Below are 15,801 nucleotides of genomic sequence, written 5' to 3'. Positions count from 1 at the left end.
TACCACTCCAACACCGCAAATGGTTTGCCACTTGCCAAGATTTGAAATGCTATTTTTAAGAGTTTTAAGAGCTATTTACTTGTTTTTAGTCAATGACCTTGCACCATAGTCTTAATTATAGCATGAATAATTGTATTTTGTACATTGTAGTTTAGCGATGTTTAAATTGAGAAAATAGCTATTTCAATAAGATATTTTGACTTTCCCCACATAGAAAATCAGCTATCTGCAATATCACGAGGATGTTTCATTTAAGAATTGCAACTTAAATAATGCTTGTTTTCAGAACAAAATCTTAAAAGTCCTGCTAATTTCAAATATAAAAATCTTATTTAGGATGTTTTATCAAGTAAAATTAACTAGCTGCATGGACAGATAATTTCACTAGTTTTTATAATTTATACTCTTGTTGTTCCTCCCCACGGAAATCTTTAGTAAAAGGCAAAAGATTTATGCGAATTGAAGAGAAACAAGAAAATTTAGTCTTTTTTTTTCATACATATATATATATATATATATATATATATATATATATATATATATATATATATATATATATATATATATATATATATATATATATATATATATATATATATATATATATATATATACAGTCCAGGCCAAAAGTGTGGACACACCTTCTCATTCAATGGGTTTTTTTCATGACTATTTACATTGTAGATTGTCACTGAAGGCATCAAAACTGAATTAACACATGTGGCGTTATGTACTTAAAACATTTGTTGTTGTTGTTGAAAAAAAAAAATTCAAAGTTCCATAAATTATTTTAATTTAGTATCATATTCGACAAAGCCGATCACAAAATGTTATTTTTATGTTATTTTGACGACCAACCAAAACATAATGCAGTACACAGAAAACATTGTGTTAGATCCAACACACAACCAAGTGATCACCACAAAATAATAGAGCAAATTGAATAACTATATTTTACCTCAAAATATATTTTATTAGTTAATGTAAACATATTTATTTGAAAAATCTAAAGACTGAATATTGCACAACGTTTTTATAATGCATTAAATGCAATACAATTGCAATTGACTAATTTAGAGTTACATTACCTTGTATATCTGCTGTTTAAAATTTCATACACACATTTTTACAATCAAATATTTTATTAAATATTAGGTAACTTCACATTGCATCAACAAATCATCTGTTCATACCAATGTGCCAGTCAAAAAAAAATATTTTTCTCACTTTATCTAAAATTTGACACGGTTTTCTTCAAAAATCAGGTGTCTCTTGTTTCTTCTTTGTGGCGATCAACCCTCTAATAAGTAAATTACTGCCCTCGTGTGGATTATACGTTTTAATGCATGCATCTGATCTGATACGTCAGGCTTTTCAGGAAAAATGGCGGTATATGGTTATTAGGAGTGTTGTTTGTTTCGCTTTGACTTACTGCATTCAGCTCCTGAGCTCAGGTACTGTACGCTGACTTCATATTCACCTAATTAATTTGTCTGCAGTTGGGTTACCTTGATGAAAGATCACATTTGGAGGGAGAAAACACCTGCTAACATATGCTGCAGGGACTGATTCCAAGGCAACAGAGCACCAGCTGCAGGTAACAGCCAGGACGATTCAGCAGATTGTGTATGTTTTGGAAAGATGACACACACACACACACACGCACGCACGCACGCACGCACACACACATGCACGCACACAAAGTCCTCTTGGCTGCTGATGTATGATATACACACTCGGCGAGTAAGCGAGGACATGGCCTAAAAAACATCATTTTATGATTTGATCCTTGAAAATAATGAATCGATCAAGAATCCTAATAAATGATAATCGCCATTCGGATGTGCAGTGATTTATTTTTAGTTATTCAAAAGTTGATATTGAGACAATAAAAAAAAAAAAATATATATATATATATATATATATATATATATATATATATATATATATATATATATACATATATATATATATATATATATATATATATATATATATATATATATATATATATATATATATATATATATATATATATATATATATATATATGTATATATATATATATATATATATATATATATATATATATATATATATATATATATATATATATATATATATATATATATATATATATATGCATATATATGTATATATATATATATATATATATATATATATATATACAGGTAAAAGCCAGTAAAAATAATATTTTGAAAAACTTGATTTATTTCAGTAATTGCATTCAAAAGGTGTAACTTGTACATTATATTTATTCATTGCACACAGACTGATGCATTCAAATGTTTATTTCATTTAATTTTGATGATTTGAAGTGGCAACAAATGAAAATCCAAAATTCCGTGTGTCACAAAATTAGAATATTACTTAAGGCTAATACAAAAAAGGGATTTTTAGAAATGTTGGCCAACTGAAAAGTATGAAAATGAAAAATATGAGCATGTACAATACTCAATACTTGGTTGGAGCTCCTTTTGCCTCAATTACTGCGTTAATGCGGCGTGGCATGGAGTCGATGAGTTTCTGGCACTGCTCAGGTGTTATGAGAGCCCAGGTTGCTCTGATAGTGGCCTTCAACTCTTCTGCGTTTTGGGGTCTGGCATTCTGCATCTTCCTTTTCACAATACCCCACAGATTTTCTATGGGGCTAAGGTCAGGGGAGTTGGCGGGCCAATTTAGAACAGAAATACCATGGTCCGTAAACCAGGCACGGGTAGATTTTGCGCTGTGTGCAGGCGCCAAGTCCTGTTGGAACTTGAAATCTCCATCTCCATAGAGCAGGTCAGCAGCAGGAAGCATGAAGTGCTCTAAAACTTGCTGGTAGACGGCTGCGTTGACCCTGGATCTCAGGAAACAGAGTGGACCGACACCAGCAGATGACATGGCACCCCAAACCATCACTGATGGTGGAAACTTTACACTAGACTTCAGGCAACGTGGATCCTGTGCCTCTCCTGTCTTCCTCCAGACTCTGGGACAAGTCTAGTGTAAAGTTTCCACCATCAGTGATGGTTTGGGGTGCCATGTCATCTGCTGGTGTCAGTCCACTCTGTTTCCTGTGATCCAGGGTCAACGCAGCCGTCTACCAGCAAGTTTTAGAGCACTTCATGCTTCCTGCTGCTGACCTGCTCTATGGAGATGGAGATTTCAAGTTCCAACAGGACTTGGCGCCTGCACACAGCGCAAAATCTACCCGTGCCTGGTTTACGGACCATGGTATTTCTGTTCTAAATTGGCCCGCCAACTCCCCTGACCTTAGCCCCATAGAAAATCTGTGGGGTATTGTGAAAAGGAAGATGCAGAATGCCAGACCCCAAAACGCAGAAGAGTTGAAGGCCACTATCAGAGCAACCTGGGCTCTCATAACACCTGAGCAGTGCCAGAAACTCATCGACTCCATGCCACGCCGCATTAACGCAGTAATTGAGGCAAAAGGAGCTCCAACCAAGTATTGAGTATTGTACATGCTCATATTTTTCATTTTCATACTTTTCAGTTGGCCAACATTTCTAAAAATCGCTTTTTTGTATTAGCCTTAAGTAATATTCTAATTTTGTGACACACGGAATTTTGGATTTTCATTTGTTACCACTTCAAATCATCAAAATTAAATGAAATAAACATTTGAATGCATCAGTCTGTGTGCAATGAATAAATATAATGTACAAGTTACACCTTTTGAATGCAATTACTGAAATAAATCAAGTTTTTCAAAATATTCTAATTTACTGGCTTTTACCTGTATATATATATCCTACCCTTACTATTTTCTTCATGAAAAAACGTCTTTCAAAACTGCATTTTCTGGCTGGATCATTCCGTCACGGAATGCACCTTCAAAAAGTTGGTTCTGTTGTGCGTATATGTCGCAGATTAATGTTCCCCAAAATACCAAAACAACACAGGTTGGAGCATGATACCATGGATGGGCAGTACCTGGCAATTGATATTGCTACTCAAACGTACCAATTTTTGGTACTTTAATAAATATTAATTGATTTTGACGATAAAATAATAAACACATTAGATGGCAGTGGTGTATAGTATATGGTTAAATTTTAGATTTTTGTTTCGTACTGTAATTATTGCACTTAATACACACCTGCTGTTTGATTGTAACGTGCATCTTAGTTGTAGTTTTCATCAACACATTTGGAGGTCTTGAAATAACCATGTAAAATCCATCCATCCATCCATTTTCTACCCCTTGTCCCTCTCGGGGTCGCGGGGGATGCTGGAGTAGGCCCCAGCTGCACTCGGGCGGAAGGCGGGGTACACCCTGCGCAAGTCGCCACCTCATCGCAGGGCCCCTTTGTAAAATCGCTAATGCTTATCAGGAGCTTGTCAATAGCAATGCCAATATATATTAGCATCAAGCTAGGACCTTTTTGGAAAAGGGGAGCTTTACTTTACTTATGTTGGAGCGCTTTTTTGAGTCAATTACTTTGGGTCAATTACTTTACCAAAGTGTGAAGAACCGGCTGAATCGGCAGAATTAAGTTGGTGCCAAGAAAAACACTGGATTTGGTAGCTATCCTTATATGAGTAAATCCTCAATGAAATATGGCGGGGTTTTGTACTCGTTATCTAATGACGTACCCAGTCTTAGAAGATCACTCGCAACAGGCCCACTAATAGTACACACAATTGTATGTTTTGCACACAATAGTGTTCAGGGATTTTAATAGGTTAGGCCCATACTGAGTTTTATATTAGAAGCATTTTCTCAAAGGTACAGGAGTCATGTTGAACATGTAGCAGGTCTTAGGGGTTCAGAATGGTTGTTGCCTGGTAGCTCAAACCAATACTTATTTACCACACAGTATATTGAAGTATATACAAAATGAGATTGTTTTTGTTCAGAACTGGGAAGTTTTGGCAAAGGAGCGTGGTTTGCAACTGTCAGACCTCCGGTTCAATTCCACTGACTTGATCGAGGATATACGCAGCAAAGTGGTCAATTAAATCTTTTAATTTCATTGAATGTGTTATTGCCATTTCCAAAAGCACTCGGGTATATTTGTCTTTGCCAAACAATCTGGTTGGACAGTCTGGCCAAAGCGGTGAGTCCTGCCAAACGATGGTTGGTCTGCTAGCAACACTGTCTGATCGCCTCTCCAGTGACCACTCAACTCACCACCAAGTGCAAATGTGCAAACACTCCACCTTCAGCACGGACGACAAGTTAGTCAGAGCACAAGTGTCTCCTTTACGACCGAGAGAACAGGATGATGATGATCATGATAGGTTCTATTTTGAAAGAACACATCTGATCACCTTTGCTTTGTTTGAACCAGTCGCTAAACTTTGATTGTGAGTGTTGAGCAAATGATTGACCATCAGAATTTTCTTCTTATTGACTTTAGATTTTTTACAAACATTGCTGTTTTTTCCAACTTGGCAGAGCCCAAACTGTAAAGTTGTTGTGTAAATTGTAAATAAAAACAGAATGCAATGATTTGCAAATCCTTTTCAAACTATATTCATTTGAATGACTGCAAATACAAGATACTTAACGTTTGAACTGGAAAACTGTTATTTTTTGCAAATATTAGCTCATTTGGAATTTGATGCAGCAACATGTTTCAAAAAAGCTGGCACAAGTGGCAAAAAAGACTGAGTAATTTTAGGAATGCTCATCAAACACTTATTTTGAACATCCCACAGGTGAACAGGCTAATTGGGAACAGGTGGGTGCCATGTTTGGGTATATATGCAGCTTCCATGAAATTCTCAGTCATTAACAAACAAGGATGGGGTGAGGGTCAACACTTTGTGAAAAAATGTGTGAACAAATTGTCCAACAGTTTCAGAAAAATATTTCTCAACAAGCTGTTGCTAGGAATTTAGAGATTTCACCATCTACGGTCCGTAATATCATCAATAGGTTCAGAGAATCTGAAGAAATCACTGCACGTAAGTGTAATAAACATTAAATGCCCGTGACCTTCGATCTCTCAGGCGGTACTGCATCAAAAAGCGACATCAGTGTGTAAAGGATATCTCCACATGGGCTCAGGAACACTTCTTAAAACCACTGTTAGTAACTACAGTCTGTCGCTTCATCTGTAAGTGCAAGTTAAAACTTTACTATAAACTCTACTCTACAAAGCAAAAGCCATTTATTAACAACACCCAGAAACGCCGCCGGCTTTGCTGGGCCCGAGCTCATCTAAGAAGGACTGATGCAACGTGCACAAGTGTTCTGTGGTCTGACGAGTCCGCATTTCAGTTTTTGGAAACTCTGGACGTTGTGTCCTCCGGAACAAAGAGGAAAAGAACCATCCGGATTGTTATAGGCGCAAAGTTCAAAATCCAGCATCTGTGATGGTATGGTATTAGTGCCCAAGGCATGGGCAATTTACACATCTGAGAAGGCACCATTAATGCTGAAAGGTACATACAGGTTTTGGAGCAACATATGTTGCCATCCAAGCAACGTTATCATGGACGCCCCTGCTTATTTCAGCAAGACAATGCCAGGCCACATGTTACAACAGCGTGGTTTCACAGTAAAATAGTGTGGGTACTAGACTGGCCTGCCTGTAGTCCAGACCTGTCTCCCGTTAAAATTGTGTGGTGCAATATGAAGCCTAAAATACCACAACGAAGACCCCGGACTGTTGAACAACTTAAGCTGTATATCAAGCAAAAATGGGAAAGAATTCCTCCTGAAAAGCTTCAAAAATTAGTTTCCTCAGTTCCCAAACGTTTACTGAGTGTTATTCAAAAGAAAGATCTTGTAACATAGTGGTAAAAATGCCCCCGTGCCAACTTTTTTGCAATGTGTTGATGCCAGTAAATTCTAAGTTAATGATTATTTGCAATAAAAAAAACAAGTTTCTCAGTTCAAACATTAAATATCTTGTCTTTGCATTGTGTTCAATTGAATATAAGTTGAAAATGATTTGCAAATCATTGTATTCTGTTTTTATTTGCAAATTATACAACATGCCAACTTCACTGGTTTTGGGTTTTGTATATGTCTTAATATATATATAATCGATTTTTGAAAATTACGAATCGATTTGTCAGGATTAAAGATGTATACCGAGTACCGGTATTTTTTGTTACCCGTTCCTAATTCGGTCGGCCAATGAGGACCATGAAGATTCTGCACTAACGATACTGCTTTCGATATTTTTTGTTTGAGCTGACCGATGTAATTATGACACACTATCATATTCAGTTCAGCTGCTACACTTTAAAATCAGCTGTGAATAATGACAAATAAGGAAGCAACACCACACAAATAATTGTACCACAACAATATTTCCTCTTCAAAAGGTTCTCAAAGTCACGCGAGCTGTGTCAGTTTGAAGAGAACGAACGTTTTACTCACGATGAGTCACGACCACGTTTTATCAATTGTCCTCCTAGCAATTCATTAATCGACATGCTAATATTAATCCACTCAAAAAAGTGAAAAGTTGAGGGAATATAATAATCCATAAAGTTGCTTTTGATTGCTTTTGGTTGCTAATTAATTTATAAGATATGTAGGATATATTTCATATGATATATCAAGTAAAAAGTCTGTTTTGCCATATATAAATATTATTTCCAGCTGTGTGTAATTGTAATGAATAGAAACAGAGTGACGGATCTGTCAAGAACATGACATCACTGCATTTCACCTTGCACTGCACACATAGTTGACTTGTTTAAGACTTAAAAAAACAGGTGTTGATAAAAAAAAAAATTGCTGCTCTGATATGTTACAGTACATCATGAATATGGTTGAATTTATGATCACAGTTGGGGAAATTGTTGAGAATGGCAGAGGAAGATGGCGAACAATCAATAAGAAGATACGAGGAGCACAGGAAGAGTGGAGAAAAAACAGAGAGGGATTCAGTCGGAGAAGGAGAGGAGGGTCTCCAGAGAGGCAGGTCACAGAGGCCCAGGGGTGATGTCAGCCTATTAAACTGATTTCACAGGTTCCTCTAACGAAGCCTCTGGCATGTTAAAGGGCAGGAAGCATCCTGTTTTAGCCATTACCTTCCCTCCCTTGTATCGCCGTGCGGCTGCGGGACTTATCGACGACTCCTGACGAACACGCGTGATGGAGGGCAGCTGCTGGGAGGTTGCGTAGTCTTCAAACTGTCTCATGGCTCAGCGCTGCGATGACACAAAATCTAAATGTGGATGTTCAGCACTTGCAGCTGATCAATACTGTTGACCTGCTGATTTATCCACGCATATTAAGCCATATTTAATGATGTGACACGTGAATGGATTTTACGTGTATAGCGCTTTTTTTTTAAACCTTCAAAACCTTTAAAATATGTTCACCACCACAACACCAGAGGTAGTTCTACAAATCACGTTCAACCTAGATTTTTCTCCAAAAAAGGCGAGACCACCAATATGCGGAACTCCCTACGATAGCCATAAAGGAGTGTAAAACCCTTACACCTACTGGCGGCGGCTAACCATAACTGGGTATAAACAACGTTTTTACATTTTAATTTTAAATCTTTATTTATTGTATTATTTATTTTATACTTAATATGCAAAGGCAAACTGTCCATCTTTGTCCATACGCAGATTTTTTTGTTGGTTGTGTTTTATATATAAAGCACTTCTTGGTCTGGTTCCCCCTTATTTGTGTTCTTTAATGTGTAGAGACTCCAGTCACTACATCTTAAGGTCGCAGGACAAACTTAGAATGTTTGTTCCTAGAGCCAACACATATCTTGAAAAAAAAAAAAAATCCAGATATGCTGCTTCTGAGCTGATCACTTTGGGGGAATTTCAGCCCAATTTAAAGGATCGAGAAACTCTTTTTATTGGGCGTTGCACTTGTTTTTAAGTTATTTTTACTGAAACATTTTACACATTGTTTTTATGTTAATATATGTTAGTAATTTATTAAAAATGTTGCTGTGTGACTGCTGCTGTTTCTGTTGTTTTTATATGTAAAAATTATATGTTTGTTTTTGCTGCCCTCTTGTCCAGGTCACTCTTGGAAAATAGATTTCAATCTCAGTTAGTTTTTACCTGTTTAAATGAGGAATATTGTTTGATTGATTGCACTATATTTTGTCTTTTGAACACTTTCTGTATAGTACTGTGTTATATCTCTATGGTTTTCTATGTTCTATGAGTTTAAAAATAATTTCAATTGAAACAACCTCAGGCTTTCTTGAATAGTTTTCTTCCAGTTGACCTTGTACCAGGGAACTCGTACTGTTATGTAACTGTACCATTTTCTTTGCAAACTTCTAATAAATTATTTGATTAATCAATCAATCAAGGTACTCAAAGTGCTTTGACTCTTTTTACACATTTACCCACTGCAGACACAGCATCAGCATCAGGTGCAACTGGGTGTTTTAGTATCTTGGACCAGGATACTTTGACATCGTCACAGGGGACTGAGGAGCGAACCTGCAACTTTCAGGTTGGGAGAAACCCACTCTACCACCTGAGCCATGCTGCCCCTATCTCTAAATGTGCCATGTTTACATAATACTGAGAAATATCTGATTCTTGGGCTGTGCACTTTTGGACTCCTTACAATTCAATCTGATTAATCAGAACTGATTCTGGATTCAAAGCGATTTACGATTCAAACCTATTCTCGATTCAAACCGATCGTCACAATGTATTATTTGGCAGTATAGTTATAATTAAGCTTTTTCATAACAGTTTACAGTATATAAAAGCTAGTTCTGGTTGCACAGAGATGGCCTAAAAACATTTGAAAAAAACAATTCTTATAAGAATTTTAAATCGATTTTTGAAAATCATGAATCGATTTAAAATCGGGATAAATTAGAAGCGAGATTTAGATGTCAATGGAGTATTTGTGCACCCCTATCTGATTCTGTTTGAATTGTTTCTAAGATTGTGCTGGTTCCAATGTAAAGTTACAAGGTTGTGCAAGTAGGTGTGTCCCAAACTTTTTCATTTCCAATACCATACCAATATTCAAGCATTAAACATTGGCTAATACCATTATTGATCCAATATGGTATCAGTAGGAATCATACATACTTTTATTATTTTGTAGTGTTGAAAGTTAAAAAAGGTTTGATCAAGTGAAATGAGTCAAACAGAACAATGGTGGCAATGAAAATCACGAAGACTCTGTCAAAGTGGAGGCAAGTAAATAGGACCGCCCACAAAACGGCGCCTCCTGAAGAGACGGTCAGAAAGCGGCTTGAAGATGGTCTGTAAAACATAATCTATGCAACATTTTGAGCAAAGGACCAACATTACATTTTATGTAGACCACACGTGTTTTTAATGCCATTAAAACATCATAATATGACCCCTTTAGGTTGAAGTGGAATGGCAATTTGTTTTCTTGCCGACACCTTTAGTGGTCACAATAATTCAAGGAGTTATGATCGGACTAAGTTGAATGATGCGGAAACCTTTGTTACTGGATACTTTCTAATATGCTTCTGCCTTGGATACTTTGTATGTGTTAGTAATAGTCATTTACAATGTTCTGGGTGTTGTTTTAAAATGTGCTGTATCCAATTGCAATAGTCTTCAATTATTATTACGTATGTCTAACATGTTTGCTATAGTGAGCTTAGCTGTTGTGTCGCTGTTAGCTCCTGGTAGCCTATGGCCCACCATGTTTACCTTTTGTAAATGACTTGACTAGAAAATAAAAACTTCTTATATCAGAGATTTTTGATGCAAGCCAACACAATACGATACTTGTTATATATATATAATCGGATCGGATCACCATTTGCCTTAGTTACGGTTCGAAATGCATCCCGGTGTTAAGGTCATCTTATAGTTAAGGACACCCATTATGTATGTCAAGCTTGTGTGCCATTGTGTGCTTAGCTGCTAAGATGCCATAAGAAACAGTTGTATTTAAAACACAATTTTATACAGGATATATGAGTAACTGCAATATTGTTCAATGACTATTATGTATGTCTAGTTTGTGTGCTATAGTGTGCCTAACTGTTGTGTAGCTGCTATCTCCTAGTAGCCTAAAGCCTACTATGTTTATTAGGGCTGTGAATCTTTGGGTGTCCCACGATTTGATTCAATATCGATTCTTGGGTTCACGATTCGATTCAAAATCGATTATTTTTCAATTCAACATGATTTTCGATTCAAAAACAATTTTTTCCCGATTCAAAACGATTCTCTATTCATTCAATACATAGGATTTCAGCAGAATCTACCCCAGTCTGCTGACATGCAAGATGAGTATTACATTTTTGTAAAAAGCTTTTATAATTGTAAAGGACAATGTTTTATCAACTGATTGTAATAATGTAAATTTGTTTTAACTATTAAATGAACCAAAAATATGACTTATTTTATCTTTGTGAAAATATTGGACACAGTGTGTTGTCAAGCTTATGAGATGCGATGCAAGTGTAAGCCACTGTGACACTATTATTCTTTTTTTTTTTTTTTTATAAATGTCTAATGATAATGTCAATGAGGGATTTTTAATCACTGCTATGTAGAAATTGTAACTAATATTGATACTGTTGTTGATAATATTCATTTTTGTTTCACTACTTTTGGTTTGTTCTGTGTCGTGTTTGTGTCTCCTCTCAATTGCTCTGTTTATTGCAGTTCTGAGTGTTGCTGGGTCGGGTTTGGTTTTGGAATTAGATTGCATTGTTATGGTATTGCTGTGTATTGTTTTGTTGGATTGATTAATTAAAAAAAAAAAAAAAAATTTAAATAAAAATTAAAAAATCCAAAAAAACCCCCAAAAAACAACAACGATTTTTTAAAAATGAGAATCGATTCTGAATCGCACAACGTGATAATCGCAATTCGAATTCGAATATTTTTTTTCCCACACCCCTAATGTTTATCTTTTGTAGATCACTTGACTAAAATACAATGACTGCTTTTATCAAAGAGTCTCGATGCAAGCTGAAATAATCCAATACTTGTTTGTTTTTGTTTTTGTCGAGCTTGTGTGCTATTGTGTGCTTAGTTGTTGTGTAGCTGCTAAGATGCCGTAAAGACCAGTTTAACTGAAAACAGGATTTTAAACAGGATATATGAGTACTGCAATATTGTTCAATGATTACTACGTATGTCTAGCTTGTGTGCTATAGTGTGCCTAGCTGTGTTGTAGCTGCTAGCTCCTAGTAGCCTATAGCTTACCATGTTTACCTTTTGTAAATCACTTGACTAAAATACAATGACTGCTTTTATCAAATAGTCTCGATGCAAGCTAAAATAATCCAATACTTGTTTGTTTTTGTTTTTGTCAAGCTTGTGTGCTATTGTGTGCTTAGTTTTTGTGTAGCTGCTAAGATGCCGTAAAGACCAGTTTAACTGAAAACAGGATTTTAAACAGAATATATGAGTACTGCAATGTTGTTCAATGATTATTACGTATGTCTAGCTTGTGTGCTATAGTGTGCCTAGCTGTGATGTAGCTGCTAGCTCCTAGTAGCCTATACTTACCATGTTTACCTTTTGTAAATCACTTGACTAAAATACAATTACTGCTTTTATCAAAGAGTCTCGATGCAAGCTAAAATAATCCAATACATGTTTGTTTTTGTTTTTGTCGAGCTGGTGTGCTATTGTGTGCTTAGTTGTTGTGTAGCTGCTAAAATGCCGTAAAGACCAGTTTAATTGAAAACAGGATTTTATACAGGATATATGAGTAACTTCAATATTGTTCAATGATTATTACTTATGTCTAGCTTGTGTGCTATAGTGTGCCTAGCTGTTGTGTAGCTGCTAGCTCTTAGTAGCCTATAGCCTACCGTGTTTACCTTTTGTAAATAACTTGACAAGAATACAATTACTGCTTTTATCAAAGAGTCTTGATGCAAGCTGAAATAATCTGATACTTGTTTTTTTCTGTATAGCTTGTGTGCTATCTTTTGCTTAGTTGTTGTGTAACTGCTAAGATGCCGTAAAGACCAGTTTAATTGAAAACATGATTTTATACAGAATATATGAGTAACTGCAATATTGTTCAATGATTATTATGTATGTCTAGCTTGTGTGCTATAGTGTGCCTAGCTGTTGTGTAGCTGATAGCTCTTAGTAGCCTATAGCCTACCATGTTTACCTTTTGTAAATAACTTGACTAAAATACAATTACTGCTTTTATCAAAGAGTCTTGATGCAAGCTGAAATAATCTGATACTTGTTTTTTTTCTGTATAGCTTGTGTGCTATCTTTTGCTTAGTTGTTGTGTAACTGCTAAGATGCCGTAAAGACCAGTTTAATTGAAAACAGGATTTTATACAGGATATATGAGGAACTGCAATAGTGTTCAATGATTATTATGTATGTCTAGCTTGTGTGCTATAGTGTACCTAGCTGTTGTGTCGCTGCTAGCTCCTAGTAGCCTATTGTCTACCATGTTTACCTTTTGTAAATAACTTGACTAAAATACAATTACTGCTTTTATCAAAGAGTCTCGATGCAAGCTGAAATAATCCGATACTTGTTTTTTTTTCTGTCTAGCTTGTGTGCTATTGTGTGCTCAGTTGTTGTGTAGCTGCTAAGATGCCGTAAAGACCAGTTTAATTTAAAACATGATTTTATACAGGATATAAATCCTTATATATTTTTTTCAGTTATGAGTCCTTGACCTTGCAAACGTTGAAGACCTCTGATCTGGATTAAGAGGATCAGGTTGGTCTAAGGACGGCTCAGACAGTGAATGGACTCACTTGACATTGTTGAATAAAATGTGGCAGTGGCCAAAAGAAACAACTTGTCTATTTTCAGACACCAAAATGAGGTTAATGTGCATACCGGCTGTTGGAACCAGTGAACACACGCTGGCAACTTTAATAGAGAAGTTCAAGCCCTTTTCAAAGGCATAGCAGCCCGCTGCCGCCACCATTACTGCAGTCGGAATGTAGCAGTAAAACAGCACTTCCTCGTGTAGAACTTCCCTAGAATGCGCTGGAACCCTGGTGTTTTATTCGTCATCCTGCCAGGAACACTGCGGAGCGAAAGAAGAAAATAATACCAACAATTCTTATTGGGTTTTACTACAAATAATTGCATGTCTGTTCTTGATTCCGTAGGTTTAGAGCAGGGTTGTCCAAATTTTTTGACTGGGGGGTATTGGGCTAAAAAAATTTGGCTGGGGGCCGAATGTCGACTGCCTGCAAAGTAACTTTATATATATATATATATATATATATATATATATATATATATATATATATATATATATATATATATATATATATATATATATATATATATATATATATATATATATATACACATGTGTACATAATATAATGAATAAATAATAATCATTATTATAATTGAATATTAAGAGTATGTGAATGTTTGGCTCCTGCCTTGTTTACCTTTGTGACAGCTTCCTTAAAGTTTTGTAATCAAATATCAGGAAATATCAAGCAGTTAAAATGTGCCAACCATGGATAAGTGTGGACAGCTTTTTTTGTGCATTTTTCACATCATGCCTTGCAATGGATTTAAATGGGTGTAATTTAGATTTTTTTTTTGGTGGTTGGCTGTTTTTTTTTTTTATAATATCCACAAAATTCAGTGAGCAGGTTGTGTTATGTGTGACATATTTGTTGACTTTTTGTGCTGGTTGAAAAAAAAAGTTCTGCGCCATGACTAGGGAAGGTTGTTTGGATTGGGTCATTAGTCTCCAGAAAGTACTCCCTATTGTCACTGGCCTGAGTCCCTCACATTGTTGACAAGATGGCCGATATTTAAATCTAAAGTAAACACATTTCCCGGCCGGATTGCTTGTTGAACTTGTGCCGTCTCGCGCTGCAAAATTGACTGCGGCACATTACGCCCACGGCCCTTAGTTTGGTTTAGACGGTGCTATTGTACTTTTTGTCTCTACGAGGTCAGAATTGAACCCATTGAAGCCCGAAATCAGTCTGAAACAGTCCCAAAACAACTTAATGGTGTTTGGGTATAAAGTCCGAAATGTACCCAAAAGGGCCTCTGACCTGACCCAGGACACGTTGGGTACATTTTGGGCCTTTTGGAGTAATACAACTTTTAGGAATAAGTCTGCTTTTAATTACTTTTGGACCTTGCGCCTATTCGAGGACTTTTAGGGAAAAATATGGTCCTTGTTTGTACTTTGGGATGTTTAGGTTTGTTTGCCCTTTCCTGGGTCCATGGACTATCTCGGATACAACTAGATAAGCACCAATTCCTTCGGAGCCACGTGTGGTAAAAAAACAAAAGTGCCCCTAAAAGTCCCAGATCAATGTTTTAAGTATCTCTGCTCAACTTTCCTTAAACTTAGTTTGATTTTTCAAGTATCTACAATACAAAGTCTGAAGTAAACCAATTTAGGTCCTTGAGGGGTCCAGAAAGATCCCACCGGAACCTGAGGTGTCCTGATAAATGGAGTTGTCCGAAAGGTTTGAAATGCACCCATAAAAACCCTTTGGGTACATTTCAGAAAAAGTACCCCAAACAGAACCACCTTTCTCCTGTAGGTCCTGTGCACCCAAAATAGTACCAAGTTCCAAAAGTACTCCAAAATGGCCTTGCTCCTAAAAGTCCTAGTGCTCCAAAAAGTCTGAAATGTACACAAAAGTGCCTGACCCTGGAGACTTTTGGTACATTTCGGAGCTTTTAAAGCACTGGGACTTTAGACTTACATCTTTTTGAGGGGTATTTTGGGATCTTAAATGGGTCATACTTGTATAGCCCTAACAACGACCCATCAGGAGCAAGGGTGAAGTGTCTTGCTCAAGGACACAACAGACGTGACAAAGTTGGTAAAAGGTGGGAATCGAACCTGGAACCCTCAGGTTGCTGGCACGGCCACTCTCCCAACTG

The 15,801-nt window shown here is 36.3% G+C and overlaps 1 pseudogene; it reads right to left on the bottom strand.

Moving 5' to 3' along the window:
• Positions 1 to 358: 358 nt before the first annotated feature.
• Positions 359 to 479, bottom strand: LOC133633014 (U5 spliceosomal RNA; annotated as a pseudogene).
• Between the last annotated feature and the right edge of the window lie 15,322 nt (positions 480 to 15,801).

The sequence above is a fragment of the Entelurus aequoreus genome, linkage group LG17 (assembly GCF_033978785.1).
Source record: "Entelurus aequoreus isolate RoL-2023_Sb linkage group LG17, RoL_Eaeq_v1.1, whole genome shotgun sequence".
Lineage (NCBI taxonomy): Eukaryota > Metazoa > Chordata > Actinopteri > Syngnathiformes > Syngnathidae > Entelurus > Entelurus aequoreus.
The sequence above is the reverse complement of the archived record's forward strand: the minus strand, read 5'-3'. Positions and strand labels throughout refer to the sequence as shown.